Here is a 26,745-nt window from a genome sequence, read left to right as displayed (position 1 = left end):
TATTCCCATTTTGCTGAGAGTTTTTATCATGAATGGATGTTGAACTTTGTCAAATGCTTTTTCAGCATCTATGGAGATGATCATGTGGTTTTTGTCTTTCTTTTTGTTGACGTGGTGGATGATGTTGATGGACTTTCGAATGTTGTACCATCCTTGCATCCCTGGAATGAATCCCACTTGGTCATGGTGTCTGATATTTTTGATGTATTTTTGAATTTGGTTTGCTAATATTTTGTTGAGTACTTTTGCATCTACGTTCATCAGGGATATTGGTCTGTAGTTTTCTTTTCTGGTGGGGTCTTTGCCTGGTTTTGGTATTACGGTGATGTTAGCTTCATAGAATGAGTTTGGGAGTATCCCGTCCTCCTCTATTTTTTGGAAAACTTTAAGGAGAATGGGTATTATGTCTTCCCTGTATGTCTGATAAAATTCCGAGGTAAATCCATCTGGTCCGGAAGTTTTGTTCTTTGGTAGTTTTTTGATTACCACTTCAATTTCGTTGCTGGTAATTGGTCTGTTTAGATTTTCTGTTTCTTTCTGGTCAGTCTTGGAAGGTTGTATTTTTCTAGGAAGTTGTCCATTTCTCCTAGGTTTCTCAGCTTGTTAGCATATAGGTTTTCATAGTATTCTCAAATAATTCTTTGTATTTCTGTGGGGTCAGTCGTGATTTTTCCTTTCTCGTTTCTGGTACTGTTGATTTCTGTTGACTCTCTTTTCCTCTTAATAAGTCTGGCTAGAGGCTTATCTATATTGTTTATTTTCTCAAAGAACCAGCTCTTGGTTTCATTGATTTTTGCTATTGTTTTATTCTTCTCAATTTTATTTATTTCTTCTCTGATCTTTATTATGTCCCTCCTTCTGCTGACCTTAGGCCTCATCTGTTCTTCGTTTTCCAATTTCGATAATTGTGACATTAGACCATTCATTTGGGATTGTTCTTCCTTTTTTAAATATGCTTGGATTGCTATATACTTTCCTCTTAAGACTGCTTTTGCTGTGTCCCACAGAAGTTGGGGCTTAGTGTTGTTGTTGTCATTTGTTTCCTTATATTGCTGGATCTCCATTTTGACTTGGTCATTGATCCATTGATTATTTAGGAGCGTGTTTTTAAGCCTCCATGTCTTTGTGAGCCTTTTTGTTTTCTTTGTACAATTTATTTCTAGTTTTATGCCTTTGTGGTCTGAAAAGTTGGTTGGTAGGATTTCAATCTTTTGGAATGTACTGAGGCTCTTTTTGTGGCCTAGTATGTAGTCTATTCTGGAGAATGTTCCATGTGCAGTTGAGAAGAATGTGTATCCTGTTGCTTTTGGATGTAGAGTTCTGTAGATGTCTATTAGGTCCATCTGCTCTACTGTGTTGTTCAGTGCTTCCGTGTCCTTACTTATTTTCTGCTCGGTGTATCTATCCTTTGGGGTGAGTGGTGTGTTGAAGTCTTCTAAAATGAATGCATTGCAGTCTATTTCCCCTTTTAGTTCTGTTAGTATTTGTTTCACATATGCTGGTGCTCCTGTGTTGGGTGCATATATATATTTAGAATGGTTATATCCTCTTGTTGGACTGAGCCCTTTATCATTATGTAGTGTCCTTCTTTATCTCTTGTTACTTTCTTTGTTTTGAAGTCTATTTTGTCTGATATTAGGACTGCAACCCCTGCTTTCTTCTCGCTGTTGTTTGCCTGAAATATGTTTTTCCATCCCTTGACTTTTAGTCTGTACATGTCTTTGGGTTTGAGGTGAGTTTCTTGTAAGCAGCATATAGATGGGTCTTGCTTTTTTATCCATTCTATTACTCTGTGTCTTTTGATTGGTGCATTCAGTCCATTAACATTTAGGGTGACTATTGAAAGTTATGTACTTATTGCCATTACAGGCTTTAAATTCGTGGTTACCAAAGGTTCAAGGTTAGCCTCTCTAGTATCTTACTCTCTAACTTAGCTCGCTTATTGAGCTGTTACATACACTGTCTGGAGATTCTTTTCTTCTCTCCCTTCTTATTCCTCCTCCTCCTTTCTTCATATGTTGGGTGTTTTGTGGTGTGCTCTTTCTAGGAGTGCTCTCATCTAGAGCAGTTCCTGTAAGATGCCCTTTAGGGGTGGTTTGTGGGAAGCAAATTCCCTCAGCTTTTTTTGTCTGGGAATTGTTTAATCCCACCATCATATTTAAATGATAGTCATGCTGGATATAGTGTCCTTGGTTCAAGGCCCTTCTGTTTCATTGCATTAAATATATCATGCCATTCTCTTCTGGCCTGTAGGGTTTCTGTCAAGAAGTCTGATGTTAGCCTGATGGGTTTTCCTTTATAGGTGACCTTTTTCTCTCTAGCTGCCTTTAAGGCTCTTTCCTTGTCCTTGATCTTTGCCATTTTAATTATTATGTGTCTTGGTGTTGTCCTCCTTGGATCCTTTCTGTTGGGGGTTCTGTGTATTTCCGTGGTCTGTTCGATTATTTCCTCCCCCAGTTTGGGGAAGTTTTCAGCAATTATTTCTTCCAAGATACTTTCCATCCCTTTTCCTCTCTCTTCTTCTTCTGGTACCCCTATAATATGGATATTGTTCATTTTTGATTGGTCACACATTTCTCAATATTGTTTCATTCCTGGAGGTCCTTTTGTCTCTCTCTATGTCAGCTTCTATGCGTTCCTGTTCTCTGGTTTCAATTCCATCAATGGCCTCTTGCATCCTATCCATTCTGCTTATAAACCCTTCCAGAGTTTGTTTCATTTCTGCAATCTCCTTTCTGGCATCTGTGATCTCCCTCCGGACTTCATCCCATTTCTCTTGCATATTTCTCTGCATCTCTGTCAGCATGTTTATGATTCTTATTTTGAATTCTTTGTCAGGAAGACTGGTTAGGTCTGTCTCCTTCTCTGGTGTTGTCTCTGTGATCTTTGTCTGCCTGTAGCTTTGCCTTTTCATGGTGATAGGAATAGTTTGCAGAGCTGGGATGAGTGACGGCTGGAAGAACTTCCCTTCTTATTGGTTTGTGGCCTTCCTCTCCTGGGAGAACAGCGACCTCTAGTGGCTTGTGCTGGGCAGCTGCGTGCAGACAGGGCTTCTGCTTCCTGCCCGGCTGCTATGGAGTTTATCTCTGCTGTTGCTGTGGGCGTGGCCTGGCTCGGCCAGCTACTCTAAAGCGGTGGAGTCGCGTTGGAGGGGGAGCCGTGGGAGGCTATTTATCTCCATAAGGGGCCTCCATGCTCCCTGCAGCCCAGAGGATTAGGATACCCAGAGATTCCTGGATTCCCTACCTCTGGATTAAGTGTTCCGCCCTGCCCTTTTAAGACTTCCAAGAAGCACCTGCCAAAACAAAACAACGACCACAAAAAAAAAAAAAAATGTTTTTTATTTTAAATAAATAAATAAATAAATAAGAAATGGTCGCTCTTTTTTCTTTATTCTCTGGCACCAGCCTCAGGCATCTGCTCACTGGTCTTGCTGCCCTGTTTCCCTAGTATTGGGGTCCCTATCCCTTTAAGACTTCCAAAAAGCACTCGCCAAAACAAAAGAGCAAAAAAAAAAAAAAATGGCTGCTCGCTTTTCTTATGTCCTCCGGCGCCAGGCCTCCGGTACCCTCTCACTGTTCTTGCTGCCTCATTTCCCTAGTATCCAGGGCCTCGCGCATGCACTGTGTCTGCGCTCTGGCCTGGTTGGCTGGGGGTGGGTGTTCGGCAGTCCTGTGCTCCGTCTCCCTCCCGCTCTGCCTATTCTTCTCCCGCCGGGAGCTGGGAGGAGGGGCGCTCGGCTCCTGCGGGGCTAGTGCTTGTATCTTACCCCCTTTATGAGGCGCTGGGTTCTCGCAGGTGTGGATGTGGTCTGGATGTTGTCCTGTGTCCTCTGGTCTTTATTCTAGGAAGAGTTGTCTTTGTTATATTTTCACAGATAAATGTGGTTTTGGGAGGAGATTTCTGCTGCTCTACTCACGCCACCATCTTGGCTCCACCCCCCCTGAATGTTTTATATGTTATGTACAAAGATATAAAATTCATAGATTTCTATGTAGAGGTATAAAACTTGGTCACTAAATTCTCCATGTAAAAAACCTGATCTCTGTATGTGAAAAATATATGGTCACAAAATTCTCTGTGCTCATATTTAAAACATGGTCATTAATCAATCTCTATGTACATGTATAAAACATGTATGAAAGCAAAAGTGAAACCAACAAAATGACTGCTTCAGCCCTCAATTCTTCAAATAAGATATCCTGCTTCAGCTCCCTGGTCATGGAGCCTATCATTGGTTGATTCACTATGATAAGTTGGACTACAGTGTCTAAAGGCACCTATATGCTGCAGCACATACAGTTCCCTTATATAATGACACAGATCAGAGTCCAAATGCCACCTCTAGAGGGGAATTTCCTGTTATCCATTCTAAACAGCCACCATCCCACTAATCACTCTCTGTGCAAATTCTGTTTTATTGCCTTTGTAGTGCTTTCTATAATCTGAAATATCTTCTTAATTTTTTTACCTTGTGCATTGTATGTCCATATCAACTCCCCTATCCGTGCCCCTACACAGATACATAAAACATGAATACAAATTCCTAAAAAGCAGGGGATTTGATTTTTCACTGTTACATTTCACCTGGAATAATATGTGGAATCATATTTAATAGACATCAAATAAATTATCATTGATTAGTTCTCCATGTAAAAAACACTGAGTAAGTGTCCATATAAAAACATGACCTCTGCGTGTTACATGAGTTATGTGTTTATCTCCACAGTATATGCTTATATCATGCATTGTGTCTTTTTCTAGAATGTTGAAAGTACTGGATCAATGACTCTATTCTGACCCTGATTTCTCTCTGACAATCCAGGCACTGGGTTTTGAAGTATTGAGGCCATTTCCCCAGAGTGGTGGAAATACGAGCTAACAGACTGTGAACTGCCAAAAATCTCCTTCCGGCTCAGTCGGAACATTGCCAGTGACAGTAATGTTGACAGTTTTCACTTCAGAAAAATAGGTATAATGTGCTTTCAGTTATTCATCTCCTCTGGTTGATGGGTGGGATTCTGAACACTGGTTTTAGACACTCGAGGAATCTGTAGTCACTATTTCTTCCTCCTCCTGACAAAGCTGCCAGCACCCTGTCAAATCTGAAAGCTCTTCCACTACAGGAAGAACAGACAAGTTTTTGTCAGCTTGCTTCTAGACTGGCTTCAGTGTACACAAGTATCAGGAATTACACCCACTCCCATCATCCCATCAGCATTGTGATTATAAAAGCACCTTTCTTCGTTCGTGTATGTATATGGATCTTTACTCCTGTTCAAAGGTTTGACAATCTTGTCAAACACAGCATGTCCTGTCCCACTGTTTTTCTGTGGTATACCATAACTCTTAAGATATAGTTAATGGTCTGCTGACCAACATAAATTACACCAAAATAAAAGACAGCATATGATAGCTAATCTGTAAGTAATAGATTCCCTTTCCCTTGTAGGGTGAGGAGATAATGGTAAAGATAAGGAGTAGGTATTTATGTTACCTGAATAAGAATAAAGACACTATGTTGGTTTGTAAGATAGTATTGGAAGGTGGTTGTTCTAGTAAATCATTAAGAAAAATCTCTTGGGTGTCAGAGGCAGTGACACTTTACATCAACTCTGATATAAGTTCAATATCTGCTACTCCTTGATAGATAACCTAAAAGTTGCTACATGGGATGGTTCGTCTTACATTCCAACTTGATGGGGCCACATTACACCCAGATATTTGACTGAACGTTATTTCTGGGTGTTTCTGGATGAGATTATTATTTGAATCAGCAGACTGAGTCAAACAGATGGCCTTCCCCAGTGTAGGTGGGCATCATCTAATCTTTTGAGGACCTGAAAAAATAAAAAAGAAGCAAGGAGAATTTACTCTCTGACTTCTTGCTTTTGAGCTGGGACATCAGTGTTCTCCTACACTCAAACTGGAACATCCACCCTCAGCTGTCCTGGTTTAGGCCTTCAGACTTAAATAAGAACTAAGTCTCTAGCTCTCCTGGGTCTCTGGTTTGTGGCTGGAAGATCATGGGATTTCTCAGTTTTCATAATCATGTGAGCCAATTTCTTCTAATAAATCTATTATCTATACCCTATTTATCTATCTTCTATCTATCTATGAAGAGAGAGTTATTTCCTATTGACTCTACTTGTCTGAAAAACTCTAACTAATACAGGGCATACATATGATCCTTGAGGTACCCCATTGACTTAAAAAAAATTACACTCAACCATGTATCTTTAAAAGAATTATCTGTGGCCTAGAATCTTTTATTCCAATTTTAAATAGTTGAGTAAAGAAGTTTGTTTTACCTTTCTCCTCTTCAGAATCACCAAAGAGCAGCAAGAAGATTGAGAAACAAAAATTCAAATTCATCCTTGCCAAATCTGGCAGATTCTATAACACAAAATCACAAATTCAAGGAAAGGCTAACAAATGCATTGAAGTTCCAAGATGGGCCACAGGAAGAGGTTGCTTATGGTTGCAAATCCCAGATACAACCTCAAGGAACAGTTCTCCAAAATCATTGGCCCAAATCAGGGAGGTGAAACTGAAAATCCCCTGTCTGGAACGATGAGGTGAGCATAACTTTCCTGGAGCAAAAGTAGTAGTAAGTCTCAAGAAACACACTGGCCAGTCATATTTGCAGAGCAGTTTACCTGTGAGGGTAGAAGAGAAGAAAGACTCAGAATTGAGTATTTCTGCAGAGTCAAACTTAGTTAAGAAAAGTAAAGGCTAAGAAATTGCTCTCACAACACTCCCCTGCTTTAAGTGGTTTTCTTGCACACTAGAATATGATCTTTATTCCTCCTACCATATGAACCTCCAGCAACACACCTCTTTGAAATTATGAAATAACCAAAAATGAGTAGGCACAGGAATTATATGAAGATACTGTGAGAAAAAAATGAAGACAGCAAAGGGGAAAAACAATAGCAAAGGAATAAACATGCTCTAGAGACACTGCTGTGAATACATGACAATTTTGACTGAACATAACAGGAAATTTTTTGGAACTGTCTATAAGGCAAGAACATTAAGTACATGTACTAAAAATTGGAGAAGATATAACATGGGCAAAAGAATAAAACATGAGCAGACAGAGCTCAAGAAATAGGGAAAATAAAATAATCACACAAAAAAACCCAGTTAAAAGGAGTATAAATGAGCATAGATATTTATGAATACACAGTAACACATGGGGTCTAAGATTTTAAAAAAAGGAAATTAGGCAATAGAGAAATGAACAAAAAATTACAGGAAACTGCAGAGGAAATTACAGAGCTATCTTATTCCTTATAGCAGCCAAAAATTTAGAAATATTAAATATTTACAGTGAAAAAGGAAAAAAGTCTATAAACAAATATGAAAGATATTTTAAATAATATCAAAGTAAGCAGCATTTCTGAATATATGCAAAACTGAACTACAAAAAAAATGACAACTATATAAAACTCAGAAGTTTCTGTATAACAAAAATATTTTTTAGAGTAAGTTCAAGAAATGACAGATATCATTAAAATCAAAAGTTAAAAAAGGACAAATGAAAAAGTGGGAATGTTTCAACTTGTATCACAAATGCATGATGTCTTTAATATGTAAACAGTACCTACAAATCAATAGGACTAACAACCCAAAAGAGAGAGGGGAAAGGATATAAAAGGGAAGACGACAAAAAGTTAAATATAAGAGACTCTTTAAGATATGAAGCAATGCTATACCTCACTAATAATAAAGGAATGCCGAGATAGAATTTTTCTGTAAGTTCAAATATCAAACAGTTTGGTAAGACATTGTGCTGATGAAAGTGTGTAAAACAGACATTCTCATACATCAAAGATTGATACAATCTCTTCTAAAAGCAATTGATCAAAATCTATCAGAATTTAAAATACAAATATATTTAATCCCAGAAAAAAACACATCTCGGTATTTCTCCTATTAATGTAGCTAAAATAATACATGGCTAAGGTAATGTATTTGCAAGATTATTGGAGAATTATTTGCAATGTCAAGGATTATAAATAACTAAAGATGCATCTATAGAGTCATTAATAAATTATGATGTATCTTTATAATGCAATATTATACAGCTTTACAAAGAATTAAGTAGCTTTATATAGATTTATTAGAATGATCTATAAGGTAAACTCTCAAGAGAAAAAGAAATGTGAGATAGAATTTAAAGTATATTGTCATTTACAAGAGTTTATGTTTATATGTGCATAGAAAGTCTTTGGAAGATTACACTAAAAACAAGTAAAGATATTTACTTCTGGGTACCACAGTGGCCAGAGGACAGGAATAAGAGGTGTATTCACTTTCCAGTGTCTTTTGAATTGTGTTTCATGGATGTATGAACACGTGGGCCCTCTTTGGGAGTCCTACCAAAGAAAAAGGAAGAAAAATGTTTTCACCAACAAAAACAGAACAACCCGTGATCTTTCTTAGTACTTTTCTCTGCTTTCAGTGTGCTCACACGCTGAAGCAAGACAATGCTCAACACATAAGTTTTGGGAAGAAATTGTCATTTAAGTTGTTTTAAACAAAGACCAGGCTATCAAATTTTGTGGAATAGGTGAAGCATGTTTATCATCCACACTTTGCTCTTTTCTAGTACTGTATATCAGAGTTCCTTTAAATTGAATAAGACATCATCAACACTGAAAGGAATATCCCCTTTGCTATATTTATCAATGTAGGAAAACAGATCTATCCACAAAGTGAATATTGAAGCTGTTTCTTGGTAAGGAATGATCTGATTGCTATTGCAAAATGCCTGTTGATGGAATAAGTTTTCATATTAAGAACCAATATTTCTACACCTCCATCTTACAGAATTCCAGTAAAGATGACCAGAAAAATATATAATCATAAACAAATATCTCAATGGTTAAATAATCTCAAGGAATCAAGAGAGGTGATTATATGCCACCCACTTGATAACAAAGAATATCATAATTTATTCCAATAGCTAATTTTCTCCCACAATATTTTTGCTTTGCCAAACAGAATATTAATATCCTTCAAATGTTAGTCCTCTCTCATATGATTTCAAATTTAAAAATATATAACGAGACTCACATGCATTACCCACACACACATATTTGCAAGCAGACTTTCTACTTCAAACTCCAAGGAGGAGGCTGAGTGGGTCAAATCTTGGACCAGCCGATCAGAGTTCCGCTTCTGTCTCTTTCACATTTTACAGTTCTGAGAGAAAACTGAGAGTAATTTTTCTGCTGCTATGATTCATTTGAAAAATCACTATTCTTAACCTTTAAAGACTTGTCTGATTCCTTATGTGTTTATTGCACCTCTAAGTCATGTGTGTGTGAGTGAGAGACAAAGAGAAAGACAAGAAAGGAGAAAGATAAGACAGCCTGAATCTCTGCATGATGGATTCCTCCATCATTTTTGCCATCTTCAAAATTGTCCATCCCTCCAGGTCACAGTCTTTCTGTGTTGTGAACCTCATCGTATCAGGCATGCCCCATACAACATGCTCAGCCGCTCTTTCCAGCCCTTAAGGTCTCTTTAGTAAACCACTTCTTCAAGTACGCTAGTCTATCATCACAGCAATCAGGGCTCAAAGCCATTTCAATGTCAGCCACAGTTGCCCTTCTCAGTGAGCCATGTATGCAGGCACTTCAGTTGTGTCTACAAACACACACTAGTAGGGAGAAAAACAAAGTGAGAAGCACTGTTTATTTTGCAAACAGCTACTCAGAAACTTTATAGTCTCCTGAATTTAGTTAATTATTTTCAAAATAACTTGGCTGAATATAGTCATTTTTACACCTTCAAACCAGTCTTTATTTGTTGATTCATTCTTTTAGATTTGTGAGAAGCAGATGAAGACTTTGCCAAGGTCACGGGTTCCTAGTGTTATTAGCTCAAAACCTCCAATTGCTCGGGAGATATCATAGAAGTTACTCATATTAATATAAGTTCCTCTCCGAGTGACAGTTTAGTAGTCTAGAGATTACACGAGTGCTTAAGGACCACCAGAGTACATTAGTACTTCACCCCTTTAATCCTAGGCAACCAGGCTCCTAGAATTACTTGAGATTTAAAGCAACTTCAAAAGCATTGACTAAAACAAGCCATGCAGTAGGTGGAGTGGGCTCCTTTAGATTGATTCATTCCTTCATTCAGTCACTTACTTCCTCCTCTATGCAAACCACTCTTTCTTTTCTTTTAGTAAAAGGATAAAAGCCTCTGGTTCTGATGTGACATCCCATCTTTGTAAAATAAAGTGAGCTGCGTTACCTCCCTGAAAAATTGCTTGTGGAAACTGCTCATTTCATGTACACTTTTTCCCCAGGGCCCATTGGAAGATAGAGATGATTTAAGTCAAAAAGAAAAAATACAACTTTACATGGTGATAAGGAAAAATTCTGAAATGTCCTAAGTGACATAGGGCTGGAGAATGAGGGAGAGACAAGGGAAGGTCATCAGTTGATAGCTGTGGGACAGAGCTAACCAGAAACTCCACGTTCCTGGCTGAAGTCACCTCAGCACTCATCTGCAAGGTCCCCGGGGCTGCTGCGTCCCTTCGTGTGTGACCAGTGCCCGGCCATCATCAACACCCAATCTACGAGCCTTCTCTCTGGACTAACCACCCATTCCCAGCCTTTCCCCACTTGACATTAGCCCACCTTCCTCATCTAAAGCCAACGTGAATTTAAAGAACTTTCTTTCCTTGAGATTCTCATAAACGTGCCCTGTTTCTTGAGTCCAGTGGACAAGTTATTTCTGTGAACTGGCCTTGCTGCTGATGAAGCAGAAGCTTCCTGTCCCAGGACTTCGATATTTTTTCTGGCTAGCATCCATAAAGTCTCAATACACCCTTTGATTTCAGAGATCTCTCAGTCTCTAGAGTTTTTGATCTGTCGAACAACTGATTAAAGGAGCAACCTCAATCAACCTGTAAAACACTCAGAAAATATATTTTAAAAGCATTTGTAAAAATGCATGTCAGGCATACAAAAACCACCACTCCTTGTGAATTTATTTTTTAGAATGAAAACTCCAGCAAGCAGCAGTTTTATGAGTCTTGCCACAGAGTACAGGACGTCACAGGAGGGACAGCTATGCTGATGTAGCACGACAGATAGGCATATGTAGAGGAGATAATTAGCTGTCATTAGGAAAGTTTTTGAGGTAAGTGGCTTAAAAAGCATTAGTAAAATTGCCTCTGGCAGCAAACTGCATAATGGAAGGCTGAAAGAAAGTCAGGACACCAAGGTAGGGGTCAGGTAACTGCCCCAAAAGAAGAGCTCACACTAAGATCATTCCCTAACACACAAGGCTTTAGAAGGAAAAATTCCTTTTAGATTCCAGGTGAGGCTGGTTCACAATTATTTCTTGCATCTTTCTCTACCTAACTTCAATCCATCATTTCCCATTAGGTTTCCCACAAAGATCACATTCCTAAAGCAGCTCAACGCAAGTGCAATTGCCCAAACAAGCAGCTGGTAATGCTGAAATCATTTGTAAGAAATATGGGACTGTGGATTGGAGGGCCTGGCTGCTGCAGCTCTGCGTGCTTCCTCTTTCCCTGAACCCGTGGGCAGTGCGCACTGCTGGGCCAGAGTTCAAGTACTGTTATGAGTCACATTTCACACCCCTTGGCTACCGCAGAGTGTTTCAGCAGCAAACACCTCATCAGCCTTGTAGACTTGAACCAACAAGCCTCTTGAGAATCACAAGTGATGTGTTTTTTTTCCTCTTCTGAGTGGGCACCCTCTCTGGTATTGTTCCATTGTAGACTCAGAAAGGCAATCCTCAAAACAGAAAAGCAGAAACTGAAGCAGGACAGGCCTGCCCATCAATGAAACTGCAAGAGTGCGAAAGGGAGACATTCTGAGGGTGAGCTGCAGGAAATTTGGTGCCATGTTCCCATTTCTTCTCCTGTTTTCTCGCATTTGGCTGTGACAGAAAAGAACACCTGGTCTCCCGGCAGCCTAGTCTATGAACAATGCATGGAAATCCACATTGACTGCCATCTCCTACTGCAAATACGAACCCCATGAAATGAGCCAGTCAACAAGTCCAGACTTACTCCTTCAGCTCCTTTGTTCTGGTGAAACCCCCACCTTTACCTTAGGACCTAACTCAATTTCTGGTTCCAGAAATACTAGCTTCCTCAAAAATGTGTTGGGGATTTGAAATACAAGCTACTTCCAGGGGGAAGAGAGTCATAACTCCATGTTCTTGCAACAAGAACTGGTTTTCTGAAAAGATGAATCAGGTCATACACACAATAGTCATTACATGTGGTGATGGAGGAAAGCACATTTTTAACTTAAGTGAGGTCTTTTAGTATCTTCTCAGTTATGAAAATATTTTTGGTACTCTTTAGTATAATTTCTAGAGGAAAAGAGATTGCCTCACATGTCATGAACAGTGCCTACCTTATCATAAGCAGAGCTGTGAAAACATTATGTTCTTTTATTCTTTATCAATAGCCAAGCCAAGTGTTGCCTCCATCTCTAGCTGATATATGTGACCCAATCAAAAACAGTTTAAAATTACCTAATTTTAAACTTTTAGAAGCTATGCTGTCTTACCCATTGGGGCCTCAGCTTCAATACTTCTCTGCAGACTGAACAGGTTTAGTCTTTAACACCCACATGCTCATTGGAAATGACAAAGCACGACTCTACAGGGATGGACAGTGACTGATTCAGTCTGTTTTACCATCATACTTTAGAAGACATTTTTGTTGCATTACCAAAATATCCATCTCTCATCTTCCTGCTCTCTGCCTGAAACAACCAGATATCCATCTTCTTCCACGTAGATGTGTGACTCTGGGAACACAGGATCAGTCTTGTTCGGTCCAAGCCAATTTTAGTCTAACATTCACCTTGCTTAGAGAAGTTCAGGAAGAGATGACCTCTGGACATTTTTAGGACTGGATCTCATGCCTGAAAGCCCTGCAGCAATCTTAGAGAAGTGAAATGAGTCGGCCTTAGGCTGCTGTGAAGCACTTGAAATGTTGCCTGTCCGCAATGAGAAGTGCTGTAGCAAACATCTCATTACTGGCTGTACTAGGTTGAAATGATAAATATTTTTAGATAGTGGGTAAAATGAAATCTATTATTAAAACTCATTTTACCAGTTTATCATTTTAATGTGGCACCGAGGAAATTTTGAATTTCATATGTGGCTTGGTTTATATTTCTATCAGATAGTGTTGAACTAGACCGAGGACAAAACCCAAATGCTGAAACTTGGAAAACCGAAATGTGAAGAAAAACTAGTCCTAGATAATGTCATTAACTAAACTATTGACTTCATATCATAGGACAATCCTGGGGTGGCCCTGTCTCAGGACTTCTCTGTGTGGAATAAGGAGTCTCCCTGATAGCCGAAGCCATTGTGAGTTGTGTTTTCTATTACGTAGAGTTAAAACTATTTTGACGGTGCTTCATCAATCATTACCTGGAGAGGCCACCAGGGCTGTGCCAGTCTCAGTTAGAAACATGAAGTTCATTGAGACAGAAGGCCCTGACCTCACTATAGACATAAGGCAGAAAGCATGAGGTTTGGAAGCTTCATTTACATTGAAATAATGAGGACACCTCCCAGTAAGATTAAGTATCATCATATGGATGTCTTATGAGTTTGCTAGGGCTGCCATGACAAAGTATACAAACTGGGTGGCTTAAACAACAGCAACCTGGTGTCTCACAGTGCTGGAGAGTTAGAAGGCTTAGATCAGATGTTGGCCAGGCTGGTTCCTTCCAAGGACACTGAGGAACCTCTATTTCATGGCTCCCTCCTTCCTGCCGGCGGTTTGCTGGCCATCTTTGGCATTTCTTGGCTTGTCGATGCATGGCCGTAATCTCTATATCACGTTCACATGGTGCTCTCCCTGTGTGTGTGTGTATCTCTGTGTCCAAATTTCCCCTTTTTATAAAAATAACTGTCATAGTGGATTACAGCCCCTTCTAATAGCCTCATCTTAACTGGATCCTATTTCCAAATAAGGTCATATTCATAGGTAGTAGGCATTAGGGCATCAACATCTTTTGGGAGACACAATTCAACCCATAACAGATGCTAAATAAATGTGTTGAACTGAAATTATTTTTCTATAACTTGTAAACCTCTATCCAATCTCCTGTAGTATGTAGTTATAGAAAAAACTGTACATGTCCCTCCTGTCCAAAGGAATGTCACAACAGTAAATGCAAACAGCAAACATTTCATTCACCGTATTCTGAGTGAGTTCAGAGAGAAAGTTGTTGCAACTAGACAGCTAATGATCAAAATTTTTGGCCACTGATGTTTTAAAACTGTAGCCAATACTGTACATTCTATTGCATAAGTAGACTCCTTTTATGTCAACCCACATTTTTCCTGATTTGTGTTTCAACCAAGACGAGTCATGTGGGTTGGCCCTCCTCCTGTGGTGGCACTTCCCACAACCTGCTGTTAAAGCAGCTGTTCATTCTCAGCAACACCCCCACCTTGCAAACCCCCAGAAGCTGGGTTTGCAAGTTAGCAAAGTAAAGAGCTAAGTGGAGCAGGATGTGTGGCAGTTGTATCATACCTAATGCAAGATTGCCTTTAATAAGTGATTTACGTTTAAAGAATTGATCATATCCCCAAAATCAATGGAATATACTTTGACCAAAATCTTACAATGCTTAACTGTTCACATATAAATTTCTGTACTTATAAAGTGCATTTTCTCATAATCAACACTGCATTCTTTTGATTTCCTTTTTTTCCAGAAATACAAGAATATAAAGTTCTTGAGTTCAAGAAATGCTCTCATAACTAACAATAGATGAGAACAAAGACTTAGTTCATAACAGAGAAGGTTGGCTGCTTTTGTTCTCCAAAGTAATCATTTTCCCGATATGGATGCAGTATTTCCCTTTAGCTAAGCTAAGCACCAGGCTTTGCCCAGTTGGAGTGGCATATGGCTCCAAGTCTTAAAAACAAGGTCATAAGGCCTCCCCATGTTGACATTCCAGGTTCAAATATCCACAGGAAATTCGGAACACCTTCCTTTTTTACAAAGATGTTTCAAACTGTGGGGATCCCAAGCCATCCACTCCTCAGTAGGAGCAGGAGAGAAATAACGAGGTTAAGTCATATTTATGAAAAGTGGATCACACTTTAGGAGTTGTGCCAGAGGCTCACATACATTCACTCTAACCCTCAATCCAATCCTGCAAGAGAAGTGTTCTTATCTCTACAGGGCAGAAGAGGAAACAGAAACTCAGGAAAGTTCAGTAGCTTGCCCCAGAACACAGTTGGCAAGAAGTAGAAGTAAGATTCTACTCCAGATGCTGAAGTCTATTCTCTTTCTCTCTTATCATAACATTAATACTTAATATTTTTCATTTCATCAACCAAACAAAAGGGAACCTCAACATCCGCTTTTGTTGTATTCACAAGAAAAGCTTGTTAGAGTTCACTAGTACTTGTTCTTATTGTTTGAAAAAATTATTATATGAATATCATTTCCATTTCTATTTGGCACAGTACTCTGCAGATATCTAAGTCACTCACAAGAAATTCTTGCTCTAATGGGATAGAGAATATTATCTTACATGCCATTTTTGAAAATAATATTTAAGAATAAATCCTTACTTAATTGAATTTGGCAGCAAACACTAATAAGAATTTATGGCCTACAACAGGGGCCAGCAGACTATCTTTTATGGGCCATAGCCAGCCTGCTGCCTGTATTTATAACATGAGCTAAAAATGGGTCTTTACATTTTTGAATGGTTAAAATAAATCAAAATAAGAGGACTATTTCATGAGAATCATATGAAATTCAAATTTCAGAGTTCACAAATAATGTTTTTGGGGAACACAGACATGCTCATCCCTTTATGTACTGTCTGTGGCTGTCAGCTGCAACAGCTGAGTTCCTTACTTGTGACAGAGATTATATGGCCTACAAAGCCAAGAATATTTACTGTCAGGCCCTTTACAGAAAAAGTTCACTGAATCCTATTAAACCAGTCACTATAGATGGATCTCTTCATGACCAGGACAGAATCCAGACCATGCTTTCCAAGAAAGTACAATCTAGAAGAGGGATAGAATGTATACAATTATCATAAGGGCAGATAAAGCAAGAGCAGTGTCATAAGGGATGGTTGAGCTCTGAATATTCAAAGGAGGGGAAGACATAAAAAGGTATGAGATGGAGACTTGTGCTCTATCATATAACCTCATCCTGGTTTATATAGTAAATTAGAAATTTATATAGAATATATAGAAAATCATGGGTAGTGCACACCAAGCCACTTTCGTCTTTTCTTTCTCCACCTCACACACACACACAAGGTCACAAAAATTATTTCTCAGGGATGACTTTATTTTCAAACTTTTATTTTTATTAAGTCCCCAAAATATTCCAGTTGAGCCAAATTCATGTATATGAAACTCTCATACATTGTCCATGAACTTTAGCGCTCAAATAAATTTAGACATTTAATCCAACACTTTCAATTTACAGATTAGAAAACTGAGCCCAAAAAAGTAAGAGAATTCGCCAAGTTCAAATGAGTCAATGACTGAGCTATCAGTAGAGGGGGGAAGGGACCTATAATTTGTGAAAAAAAAACCTTACTTCCATAGACTTTTTTAAATTGAACTCTCACAACAGACCTGCAAGGTCAGTATTATCTCTGTTTTACAAAACAAAAATCTGAAGCTCAGAGAAAGTAAAAAAACTTACCCAACATCTCACAGATGCTTTTTATTGAAGCCAGAAACTAAAACATGGACCAAACCCTCTGATTTTTCTATTTGTATTCTTGGGGAGAAGTTTAATGAGATATTTTTACCCTAGTGCACACAATCTTCCTATTTCCAGGCAATACACTAATAAGAATATGGACAATGGATATGCACAGGCAGTTCACCAAAGAGAATCTAAATGTCCAATAAACATAGAAATCTTCTCTACCTCATTAATAGTCAAGGACATGCAAATTAAAGCAACAATGAGGTATCGTTTCACACTCAAAACACTGGCAACACCTCAGAGTCTGAAAGCCTTAATGGTAGCAAGAATATGGAAAAAGCAGGAACTTTATTGCTAGTGAATTACCACCTCAGAAAGTAATTTGGTAATTCCTAGTCAGGCTGACTTCATGCATGCGTATCTTCCAATCCAGCAATTCCATTTCTAGAAACCTATCCTAAAAGAGTACTTACATGTGAGCAAAAGCAGATTGCCCAAAGTTGTTCACTGTGGCTCTCTGCAACAGAGAACAGTGGAAACAGCCCTCATCAGTACAGAACTGGATAAAAGAATTGGGGTTTATTCATATGGATAAAATTATACATGAGTTAAAATCAATTAAGCACTGCTATCTGGATACATCTCAAAACCATAATGGTGAATTAAAAAGCAATTGTGAAAGGAATACATAGTAACATACCATTTATGTAAAAATTTTAAGTGCACAGAATCAAAAATTTTTATAGATACATTTACATAGTAAGATTATAAATACCAAATTAAGGTAAAAACCAAGTAAAAGTTCTTAAAAATGCATAACTTAAGATGCTACCAGTTAACTCTAAGAGAGGAAGGAAAGAGACTGGTGGGATGTTGTAATTTAGCTGTAATCTCATGGTTATTTCTTTAAAAGAGAGTGAAAGAAGTGCGTCAAAATCAGAACAAGTTGGTTGACACCTGAATGTCTATTTATTACTGTTTTTGTATTTTTCTTTATGTTTCATGTATTTTATGTAATATATAACTTTTTTTAAAGGCTAAAAAGGAAAAAGCAATCCATCACTCCCCTATATAGCTGCACTGGCTTCTCTACTCTCTGCACGCAGCAGGGGTCATGGTAGAATGTAACGTGACATCCAAGAGACACTGAATTGCCTGTCCATTCAGGATGGGGCATACCTGCAGAAGCTAATTCCCATGAAGTGTTCTTGCCTTGGGATTTTTGGAGAAAACACTGATCTGTGGATCTCAAATAGGGTTTTCACCTCCTTGCTTTCCAGGGGATTACTGGCTCTACAAAGACACAACTTTATAGATGTGGATGTTTTGCGATTCTAACCCATGGTTAGGTATCTCCCCCTCCTGTCTTATAACACCAGTTTCCTTCCATTGCCTCTGAACATGGACAGAACCAATATAGACCATTGCCCAGTGTCTAGTGGATGCTTCCACCTCATTCTATGTCCCTTGTCAGGTCCCTGTTACAAATTCACTTTCTCATGGCACAACTCCTAAAAGTAGGTTAAACCCCACTCTACCCTGTTAGTGCCTTCTTCACTTCTTAACACTTATCACAGTCATAATTAAGTAAGCTTTTTTGTTAACATACAACTGATATCTGTATTAGTCTGTATTAGTCAAGATTCTCCAGAGAAACAAATCCCATAGAGTACAGATAGATAATAGATATAGAGAGGTGAGTGATTCATGATGGATAGATAGATGATATAGATAGAAGAGATTTATCATAGGAATTGGCCCACATGGTTATGAAGACCAAGAAGTTCCTTTGTCTGTCATATACTATCTAGAAAACCAGGAAAGCCAGTAGTAAAATTCATTATACACCCAAGGGCCTGAGAACCCAGAGATGCTGTTAAAAGTCTCAGAATCTGAAGACCCAGGACCAAGAACTCTGATGTCCAAGGGCAGGTAAAGATGGACATCCCAACTCAAGAAAAGATTCAGAATTTGCACTTCCTTCACCTTTTTGTTCCTTTCTGGTCCCAATGGATTGGGTGATACCTACCCATATTGATAAAGTTGAATCTCTTTTCTCAGTCTACTGAATCACATATTAATCTTTACCAGAAACACCCTAGCATATATACCTCAGAAATAATGTTTTACCAGCTATCTGGGCATCCCTTAGGCCAGTCAGGTTGGCACATAAAATGAACTGTCACCACGTCTCCGTGCCCTCTGAACATGCAGTAGGTTTATAGGGTGGGGGCTTCAGACTTGCCCACAGCAGTGTGCCCAGAGTCAAGCTCTGTGCCCAGAACAGGAACTCACTTGTTATTTGTAGATTTGTAGAGTCAAACTCTACTTTCTGCTGAAGTGCAGGAACAGGCCTGTCTAGAATCAAAACCTGGGCATGAAAAAAACTGATGCTCCATGTATTCTCAGTATAAATACCACAATAGGAAATGGATTAGTTGTACTCAGATCTGATTGCCAACTCAGCCTTGACCACTTACTAGCTCTAGATCCTCAGGATGTCAGAAGCACTAAGAGAAATCTGCCACCCCAAAGGAAAGGCAATCTAGCCAGTTGTTAAGAGTTCCATTTCTCTCACGTAGTCATTATATGGTCTTGAGAAATTTACTTGACCTCTAAGTCTGTCCTCTTATCAAAAACAGAAAGCAATAATTGTACCTACAGTATAGGCTGCTAATTGTACCCACAGTATGGGTTGCTATGGCTATTGTGTACATATTAAAACATTGACTAGTGATCCTGGACTGTTAACTAATCAAGAAATATAAGAACTAAGGAGGACAAGAAACTATAGGAAAGCTTATAAGCAAGAAACTATAATATAATATGATATTATTGTTCTGTGCAAAATATCATACCATAATCTACTAGAAATGCAAAGAAATATAACATGTGCTCCTTGCCCTCAAGCAACTTACAGTCTCAAAGACAGTGTAATGGGTGTACATGTTAAAAAATGAACAAATGATCCAGTAGTTGTGCCCCTTGGTGTTTATCAAATGAGCTGAAAACTTTTGTCTGCACAAAAGCCTCCATACAGATGTTCAAAGCAACTTTTATTTATAATTGCCAAACTTGAAAGCAACGAAGATGTCCTTCAGTAGGTGAATGGATAAATAAATGGGTACATCCAGACAATGGATTGTATGTAGGTATGTAGCATTAAAAAGAAAATGGGCTATCAAGCCATGAAAAGACACAGACGAAACTTAATTGCATATTACTAAGTGAAAGAAGCCAATCTGAAAAGGCTACACACTGTATGATTCCAACTATACGTCATTCTGAAAAAGGCAAAACTGCAGAGACAGTAGAAAGATCAATGTTGCCAGGGGTTAGGGGGAAGGGAAGGATGAATAGATGCAGCACAGAGGAATTTTAGAGCAGTGAAACTATTCTGTATAACACTACAATGGTGGATACATGTCATTAAATTAAATTTGTTCTCAGAACAAGAAAGCCTCCTTCTCCCCCTCTTCAGCACTGTTTGGATGGGTGAGATCCACATACATCACCAAGGGTGAACCTTAAGGCAAGCTATGGCCTTTGGGTGATAATGACGTGTTGGTTCCTAGATTATAACAAATGTACCCTCCCGGGCCAAGTGTTGATAGTCGGGGAGGCTGTGCATGTGTGGGGGAGGGGGTGTATGAGAACTCTACTTTCTGCTCAGTTTTGCTGTGAACCTAAAACTGCTTTAAAAAATAAAGTCTATTTTTTAAAAAAGGCAAATAACGTGATGCAAGGCCATAGCAACCCACACTGTGGGTACAATTAGCAACCTAAGTGCCAAGGCATGGGGTAAGCCCAAGTGCCCAAGAAGGTCAGTTAAAGATCAGGTCCATCACAAGAAAGGCAACACAGCCCAGAAGACAAACACCAGGTGGGTTCCTGAGCTCAGGAACCATCCCTGTGGCTGACAAGGAATCCCACCCATCCCAACAGGGCTGAGGACGGGAGAAGAGGCTCCCTTTTCCCTAAGAACAAATTTAAGAGGCCGTTACCCAAACTGTTTGTACTAAAAAGAGCAATAAACACTCATCTCCATAAAACTCCTTAAATACAAAAATATTTAGTATGCCCGGTCTGGCTGTTCTCGGTTATTTTTTGTTAAATACTCAATGCAGAATACAATTTACTTCTCCATTAAAAAAAAAAAAAAGCTTTTTTCCATTCTGTTTTGGTTTGTGGGTTTTTGTTGTCATTTCTTCGTAAAGCACTGTTTCTTCACATTTGCATCTCCCAGCCTTTTTAATGTGATATTCCATTGAAACTGCCTTTTAATTGTGCGTGCTGCCTTGACAGAACATGACTGATGTGCTCGCGTTAATTAGGGCTCCAGTCAGCAGCCCGTGCCAGCTGGAAACTGAGAAACAAGCGTAAATTATTCTGTCATCAATCAGCTCGAAAATGTTTGAATCACTAATTAGTTTGCAATTTGGGTGACAGTTTATCTGACGCAGGCGGTGTCAGAAACTTCAGATCTTAGATGAATAATTTGCCAGGAACAAGCACACATTCCCTGCTTTTAAATACATGAAGGTTTATCTGCATGTTGAAAGGTGGCTCAGCAGTCTTCATTAACTTCCAACTGGGACTATGTAAATCAGGAATCAGTGTGAACCTCTTCAGGCCTTGGTGGCTTTAGCAGATGATATTTAGAAAAAGAAAGCCTCTTTTCTCTTCTCTTTTTTTTTTTTTATTAATAATTCATAAACTGAAAGACAAGGATGTTTGGGCTTTAACAGCTTAAAAAAATCACAATGGTTTAAAAAAAAAGCAATCAGCCCCCCTTTTTACATGAAAATTAGTTGTGCTGTATCTTGCTGTGTAACTGATTTATTCTCCTTCACCACCATGTGACTGGAATGTTAAATGGGGAGTGATTATTAGTCCTTGTCCTTTCAAGAAGGATCATTATTGGGATTTTATTAAATGGCATTCTTATGCTTCCGTTTAAAGAGGCTAGTATGTAGACTAGAGTAAGGGCAGGAGGGAAGATTAAGCAGTAAAAAAGAGAATGAAGAAGTTTTTGCTTAAAAACCCCATAAAAATCTATTATTTATCCAGTTATAGATGCTAGAATGGCCCCTTGTCGTTTGGATCAAGGATCAGGCCTGCGTAATAACTCCCAATATAGACTGTTGGTGGGAGGGGCTGCTGTCTGTGGGATCCGTCAGGATTAGGATGTGATTTGGATCTGCCGTTCCATTATCCCTGAATTTATAGGCCACACACTGCTGCATGCACAGGAAGCAGAGAATAAAGGGAGTTGTCACCTTTGAAAATTTGTTTGCAAGAGGTCGAGTCAGCCCATCCTGTTAATTGTACAGACCTAGTGAGCTGGGCTGACCAAAACAATGCTGTCCCGTTCTTGAATGGGAGAGGGGAAGAAAGAAAGCCAGGTGAGTTTACAGTATTCCATGGCCTCTGCACAGCCAGCTGTGAGCATGAGTGTAGCTGTCTAGATGGAGCGGCAGAGATTTAGGTGTCCCTGAAATGGGAAGGTGGGGGAGAACATTGAGTTGTGGGCAGTGTGGAACCCAACCTGGTTCTGTTCTAAGGCCCCAACATCCGGGAAGGGAAAGACAAAATGAAAGAAATAACTAGGAACGTAGTGTATCCATTTTTCCTCTCAAAGCAAGGCTTTTGTCAAGAAGCTCCCTGATAATCTGACACAGCCCCAAAGCCACTCTGCAATCCGACTTCCTCACGGAACTGTAGCTCACCATTTCCCCCGCAGTGTCACTTCCTGAGCTCAAGTGGAGGTGTCTCTGTTCTGAATCAGGCACTCCCACCTCTGTCTCTTCTTCCCTTCCCCACTCACCCTGCTCCCCAGCATGAGTCCATTGAACTCATTCCCAAAGCAAAGTAAATGAATGCAGAGGAAGAAGGAAGCTGTGTTTGTCAAGGACAATGAAAATGGCAAAAGTTAAAAAGTCCAGAATTCCCCACAGTGTGTAGAAGGACAGTGAAAAAATTAATCTGACCAGTGAATACTGTAAAATACCAGGTATTTAGCTTGAGGAATGGGAAATTTATCCTGTGGATAATGGGAAGTCATTGAAATTTTCCAAGTGAGGAAGTAATATCACGAAGTTGGTTAAGTGAAATGTGCAGTGTCTGCAGTTTGAGTAATACTCTTTTGGCTGTGTGCCTTCAGATTTGTCATCAAGATCCAGCTGGATCCCTTAATAACACCTACCTGCCTTTCCACCTCTGAAATGATGCAAGAATATCCTCCACAGGTCTTGTGTTTCTATAGACCTTTCAAGAGGAGGCACCAATGGTTTTTGCTCTAGACTACATATTTTTTAATTACACTTTTTCTTTGGAGGTAATTGTAGATTCACATACAGTTGTAAGAAATAATACAGAGATCCCATGTACTGTTCACTCAGTTTCCCCCAATGGTAACACCATGTAAAACCATAGTGCATATCATAACCAGTATAAGAACATTGATGCAACTCACCAATCTTATTCAGATTTCCCCAGTTTTACTTGTATTTTTTTTGTGTGTGTAGTTTAATGAAATTTTACCACATTTGTAGGCTTCTGAGTCTTCCATCCCAGTCAAGATTCAGAAACAGGTCCATCAACACAAAGATCCCTTACATTGACTTTATACCCCAATCATGATCCTCCCCTCCCCCTGCCCACTCACAGCAACCTAGCAATATGCTCTCCATCTCTATACTTTTGTAATTTCAAGGATGTTACATAAAATGCAATCATATAGTATGTAACTTTTTTGGAATTGACTTTTCTGACACAGCATACATTTCTTGAGATTTATCTAAATTATCGCATGTATGATGAATTTGTTCCTTTTTACTGCTGAGTAGTATTCCACAGAATTTATGCATATCAGTTTGCTTAATCACTTGCCCATTGAAGGACATGTGAGTTCTTTCCAGTTTTGGCTTTTACAAAGAAAGCTGCTATGCACATTCATGCCCAGAATTATGTGTAAACAGAACTTTTCATTTCTCTGGACTCTATGCTCAAGAGTGCAATTGCTGGGTCATATGGTAGTTGCACATTTAGTTTTGTAAGAAATTGTACTTATTTCCAGAGTAGCTCTATCACTTTATATTTCTCCTAGCAGTGTATGAGTGATGTAATATCTTCTCATTGTTGCCCGAATTTGGTTGATACCACTATTTCTATGTTAGCATTGTGATAGGTATGTATGATATCTCATTGTGGTTTCACTTTGCATTTCCCTAATGGCTAATGATACTGAGCTTATTTGCCCAAAAAACGCTTTCATGTGCTTATTTGCCATCTGTATGTCCTCTTCAGTGAAATTTCACTTTATGTCTTTTATTTATTTCCTAATTGGATTGCTTGTTGTTATACTGTTGACTTTTGACAGTTCTTTATATATTTGGGATACTAGTCCTTTGTTGGTTATATAGTAGGCACATATTTTCTCCCAGGCTGTAGCTTGTCTCAACAGATTTTTATACTTACATTCTACAAAAACTTTCTTAAAATTCTCCTTGAATTGAATGAAGGACTTTGGCAGATCAGAAGGAAAGATATTTAGTACCTTTCTATTGTAAATAAGCCAATTTGAAGGCACAAAGCCAAAAAAGTATTATTCAAATTGTAGGCATTGTACACTTCACTTAACCAACTTCCTCACTTGGAAAGTAATAACTTCCTCACTTGGAAAGTTTCAATGACTTCCCATTATCCAGAGGATAAATTTCCCATCCCTCAAGCTAACTACCTGTTATTTTACATTATTCACTGGTCAGATTAATTTTTTTCACTGTCCTCTCAACGCACTATGGGGAATTCTGGACTTTTTATCTTTAGCCTTTTTTGTTGTCCTTGCTAAACACAGTTTCCTTCCTCCTCTGCATTCGTCTATTTGTGCTTTAGGAATTAATGGCAACTCTACCATTTGGCTTCTAAGATCACTCTGGAGGTGGAAAATGGGGTTATCATCCCAGACAGCTGGAAGAGGAAGAGTACTGGAGGAACATACAAGGGAGATCTTAGGAGCCAGCCTTGGAAGTGGTGCACACCAGTGGCTTAACAAACAAGTTCATCATTGCCCAGCAGGAGCCTCTAGCATTATTTCAATCCTTTCCTTCTTAATGCTTCTGAAAAGAATCAAAATACCTTCTTATCACTTGAAAACAATTGAAAATTATATCTCTGGAATCTTTGGAAAATTAAAGGGAAGATGATAGTGCTGCATACTACCACCAACAAAAGCAATATGGCTTTAAAATCTTGATCATTTCTTTCAGATCATTTATTTCAGTATCAGGCTATTCATTAAAAATTCAAAGTTAGAAAAACATTCTAATGGTCACTTAGCCTAGTAGCATGTAAATTGCCTTTTATAACCTTAGCATATTAATATAAATTGATCACCTGAAAGAGAGAGACAGGAGACAGGTTAAATTTCCTATGAATGCAGGAGGGAAGACAGTCTCAGAGCCTGTTTTTAGTGGATCATTCCTGGGTAGAGCATGATGGGAATGTGCTTTATATAGCTAAGATGTATCAGAAGAACTTTGGAAATGTTGCAGAACCTACAGATTTCTTCCTCACTTGGAAAGTTTCAATGACTTCCCATTATCCAGAGGATAAATTTCCCATCCCTTACCTATTTCATAAACAGCCATGATACATCCACTCATGTGCACATGTGAGCTAGTCCTGCACTAAGTACTAGGAATTCAGTGGGGAGCAAGATAGACCCAGTCTGTGTTCCATGGAGTATAAAGCCTCTTTGAGGATTTCAAAGCCATTTCAAATAAAGTGTGGTAGTGCTTTGAAAGGTGAAGTAGAGTTTAATATAAGAGGCAGATAGCAGGAATCCAGGCTTAATCAGTTGAAGATTAAGCTAACGTTTGATGAGTAATTGGGAATTAACTAGAAGAGGAGGGGAAAGAGGCAGAGCAGTATGAGTTGGATCAATAATTTTCTCTTGTGATGAAGGCAGTTGTAGCAAAGTGGGAAAGTTTGGGTGAGCACCTCAGGCTCCAGACAATAATAAAGAAATGGGAAGGCAGCATAGCATGGGGAAGACAAGTACTGACTCTATAGCATCTTACTGTGCCGATGGGCAGTGACTGCAATGGGGTAGGGGGACACCTGATAATATGGGTGCATATTGAAACCACAATGTTGCTCATGCGAAACCTTCATAGGATTGTACATCAATGATACCTTAATTTTAAAAAAAGTACCCAATTAAAAAAAAAGAAATGGGAAGGTTGATAATGAAGCTCAGTCTAGCTGCCCTGCACAGGCAAGAACTGGCTCTTGAACAGTGTTCAGGAAGAGAGTGGTCGTAGCAGACAAGAACTCAATAGAAGAAAACATTCCTTATCTTCCCTTTAACCTCCTTCCTCTCTCTACAACTCAGCGAGAGAGGAGACTAAATCCCCAGTTGTGTGCCTCCTTCTCTTGTAATACATCTTTTTCAAAGTTGGTTCTAACTTTTTAACTTATCTAGCAGCACAATCCAACTTTCTTGAAAGTCTCCAAAATACTGATTTACCATTTTTATCAATGAGACTATGGGTTAAACTATTCAATCTTATTTCTCCACCACCCCTCATGTTAGCCTCAGCTGCATTATCCAAGGACCACCACCTTGCCCAGAGCCCAGCAAACTCTGAGGAGAAGGGGCAAATGTGGAGAATGTTCTTCCCCTCATAGGAACGTGCATACCTCCCATATGCATACATCATTGACCAGAACTTAGCTATGTGCCCGCATCAAGCCCTAGGAAAGGCTGGGAAATGCATCCTTTGTTCTAGGTGGCCACATGCTTAGCTAAAAATTAAAAATTTGATTATGATGAGATGAAAGGGAGCATGGCTATTGGGACAAATAGCAATCTCTGCAACATCACTTTCTTTGAGCATGGTTGATCCCTTGTGTAAGAGTTTACTGCAATTTCAACTCAGATGAGCCCAGTAGTGAAGCCCCATTGATGCCAAAAAACAAAGAAAGAAGAAAGGATATGCTATAAAAAGCTC

This window comes from Manis pentadactyla, chromosome 3, assembly GCF_030020395.1.
Source record: "Manis pentadactyla isolate mManPen7 chromosome 3, mManPen7.hap1, whole genome shotgun sequence".
Lineage (NCBI taxonomy): Eukaryota > Metazoa > Chordata > Mammalia > Pholidota > Manidae > Manis > Manis pentadactyla.
This window is presented reverse-complemented; position numbering follows the sequence as displayed.